Source organism: Octopus bimaculoides, chromosome 4 (assembly GCF_001194135.2).
Source record: "Octopus bimaculoides isolate UCB-OBI-ISO-001 chromosome 4, ASM119413v2, whole genome shotgun sequence".
NCBI classification, from domain to species: domain Eukaryota; kingdom Metazoa; phylum Mollusca; class Cephalopoda; order Octopoda; family Octopodidae; genus Octopus; species Octopus bimaculoides.
Window position 1 is genome coordinate 62,405,522 of NC_068984.1, and position 4,249 is coordinate 62,409,770.

Sequence of the window (4,249 nt, forward strand, 5' to 3'; positions counted from 1 at the left end):
TAGGGCTCTTAATCGTAGATTTTAAATATTTGCGAGACAACAATGCATAAATCGTAATTTTTAAAAGAGCAATGAAATCTAGGTGAATAGAATATATACGTAGCATGAATTTAGGAAGCTTAGAAAATGAATAAGTATGAATTTAAGACAAAAACTGAATTCAATTGAATTTCATGGAGAGAAACAAGATAAATAATAGAGGGCAGACTAAAGCGCGAAAAGTATGAGATGTTGAGGCCGATTTGTTCAACTAAAATCCTTCAAGGTAGTGCTCCAGCATGGCCACCCACAAATGACTAACACAAGTATAAAAATAAAAGAGGAGAATGTATTTGTCTGGCAAGTGATTTAATCTGAGACCATTTATTGAAACTAAATCAATTACAGTGTGGAACTCACAATATCTTCCCTTAAACTTTTATTATTTTGTGTCAAAATCTTTTTCACATATTGTGATCTGGTTACTACTGACAAGGTTCCACCAAAATGATTTTACAAAGCAAATATACAATTAAGCACTCTTAGTAGTGGACTTACAATACATCAGCCAATGTTGTCCCCAGTGAACTGAAATAATATTAAATTATTTCAACTAACTTGAGTTTTTCATGCTGCAATAACTAAAGAACATACTGTTGAATATAATGCAAAATAGCAGCATTATCAAAGTACACTACTATCATGTTTTTGAATTTGAAGGACGTTAAAGCAGGACTTATAAATCAGATGTTTAAGATATTAGAATAGAAAGCTTGAATAACTCAGGAAACTAAAAAAAAAATTTGAAATTACAGAAAACTTAAGATATTCAACAATCTGAGAACTATCCTTGTAAATAAAAGTGATGTTTTCAGAATCTAGCTAGTAAGTTCCATACACTTCCTCATTGAGTAAAAGAATATGCAGAATAAAGAGCAATGAGTAATTGGATAGATGGCAGTTATGTAAAGGGGACAGTATTAGAAAAATATAAAGACTAATTCTAATGTTGCATCTTTTTATGTATCTTCCTCAGACAAATGTTAAAATAAAACATAAAAATACTATAGAAATATCGAGTTGTGTCATCTGCAAATCCCCAGTCCAAGTATAAAATAATCTCTAATGCAAGAATGTGAAAATATTTTCTCAGAGGCCATTGAAAATAAATCATCTGTCTAGATACATTAAGTTTTTCATGTAGGCAAAACTGCAATATTAATGAGCTATATATTCACATAAATGAAACAGAATATATTGTGGGAATCAATAAATGGCCAACATATGAAATTTATCCATAATTTATTCTTTAGGTATTTCATTGATTCTAACATATTTTCTGTCCAATTTCCCCATATGGATAATGTGGCACAAGACTATCAAGAATTATCTGTAATATACTCCTTGTTGCTGTACAACAACCAAACTTTTTTGTGAAATTTATCACACGGTTATGCAATCAAACTCTTGTAAATATAAGATTCAAATTTTCACTTTTGCACAAGTAAATTTGCTTTAAATATCTATCAGATTGTTACTAGCTAGTAAGAGAGAAATAACTACATGTGAGAACTTAAATAGTTGTCCTACTAGAAATAGTACTCAACGAGTAAAAGCAGCATCTTGAAAATGGAAAACATTGAAAGCAGACTTAAAATATGCAGATGTTAGAATTTCAATGGTTCATACATATGTGATCATAAGTGTAGTCAATCACAAGTTAGAGAAAGCTAAAAGTGTGCGCCCATTGATTTTATTTCCTCATAACATTCAGAAAATGGGTATTTTTAAATGAAATTTTCAATAAATATTTAATAGCATTTGTTGATTAAAATTACAATTTTATTGCAGTTTAATGAAAAACCAAAATTAGTAGGCTCACACTCATATATACCGACACACATTGCAAAACTTTTTACTGAATTTCAAGTTTCATTTTGTAGATATGATATGTGTCAGTATGTATGTGTGTGTGTAGCCACCGGTTTCTGTTCCCTCATTAAATTCCTACATAATTGTTATCTACATCATCTGAAAGTTATTTGTAGAAATTTCATTGAAAAATATCCATTTTTCTGTAAATTATGAGGACTCAAATTTGCGGTGGGGCACAATAGTATATACATATATATATCATCATCATCATCATCATCATCGTTTAACGTCCGCTTTCCATGCTAGCATGGGTTGGACGATTTGACTGAGGACTGGTGAAACCGGATGGCAACACCAGGCTCCAGTCTGATTTGGCAGAGTTTCTACAGCTGGATGCCCTTCCTAACGCCAACCACTCAGAGAGTGTAGTGGGTGCTTTTACGTGAGATATATATATATATATACCAAATTGAAAATATAGTCTAAAATATACATAAGTCAAGATTGCAATGGTTTATAGGTATTTTCATCATAGGTATACTGAATCACAATTGGAATACAGAAAACTGATATCATTTTGTTTGAAATGTACTGGTATAAGCTCTAGAAACACAAAATTAAGGACCTAAATTAACCCACATAGCACAAATACAACACATTTAACATAATACATTTTGACAATTGCATCTTCATGCTTGAGATAATAAGTAACAAGCATTCCTATTAAAAGAATTCCATTTATGAAGGAACTGTTTCAAGTATTTCAAAATGGAAACAGGCATTCATTCATTCTGATACCCATTCAACCATCAGCTAGTTATTTGTGGAGGCTTCCATCTGTCCAGCAGCTATTGGCCTATCCAAACATCTGCCTATCCATCCCTCCATCTAGACAGTCAAACCAGCCAGCCAGCCAATTAATCAGTGCATCAGCCCTGGACATATAGAAACATCCATAATCAGGATCTCACTTACTCACCTAGAACTGTCAACTGTGAACTCACAAGGAAGTGCACACACTGTAACAATTTCCAATATTAATCATCATAAGAGCAGATCTACCATACTGTGCAATGAAAGAAGCATCCTTTCAAAAATGTTCAAACCATTAGCCACAATACTTTAGAAAGGTCACATTAGCTATAACTGGTTCAAATCCAATTGCAAAATAGGCAGCACCTTCTTGCTCATTCAATGTGAATACCCTCCAGGCACTGACTACCAGTGTTGCCAACCACTGCTAACAACCACCAACAAGAAACCTAATGCAGCAGGAACATAAAGTATATTGATACTATAATACTATGTAACATATGATGATGCTATAATACTATGTAATGTTCTATGTCTAGATGGGATACTAAGCTATATCGTAGAGCAATAGAAGGTATGTATTTGCATTTCATATCACTTTAGTTCAGCACCACAGACAAGTTTTATGCAAAACTATTTTGCCACAAACTGGAGGATCACACACATAATAAAACAATTAAGTACATGATTATAATTTTACTGTTATGTATATTAACATAGTGAGTGGCAGAATTGTTACTGTACTGGGCAGAAAGCTTAGCAGTGTTTTGTCCATATTTATGTTCTGAGTTCAAATTCTACCAAGGTCAAATTTGCCTTTCTCCTTCCGGGGTCAATAAAATAAGTACCAATTGAGTACTGCGGCCGATATAATGGACTAGCTCCCTTTCTCAAACTTTTTGACCTTGTGCCAAAATTGGAAACCAATTATATGTATAAAGCAAATGTAAATACTACAGTGTATATTATACACTTTATTTCTTCTACTATTGCTACTCAGAACTTAAAAATCTATTCTTTCTGTGTGACCTGGCACCAAATGATCCATGGACACTAAACTCAGCTTGCGAAGACCTGTTGGGCAAGTGAAAGCGAAATCGTGATGGCACCTGTACCAGTGGAGCGCTAAGAGCATCATCCAAGCGTTATCATTGCCAGAGCAGCTTTCTGGCTTCCGTGCCAGTGGCACCTAAATAACACCATTTCAGCGTGATCGTTATCAGCGTCACCTTCCTGGCACTTGTCTTGGTGGCACGTGAAAAGACATTCGAGCGAAGTCGTTGCCAGTGCCGCTGGACTGGCTCCTGTGCAGTCGGCACGTAAAATATACCATTTTGAGCGTGGCCGTTGCCAGTACCGCCTGTTTGGCCTTCGTGCCAGTGGCACGTAAAAGCACCCACTACACTCTCAGAGTGGTTGGTGTTAGGAAGGGCATCCAGCTGTAGAAACTCTGCCAAATCAGATTGGAGCCTGGTGTAACCATCTGGTCCGCCAGTCCTCAGTTAAATCGTCCAATCCATGCTAGCATGGAAAACGGATGTTAAACGATGATGATGATGATATATATATATATATATATATA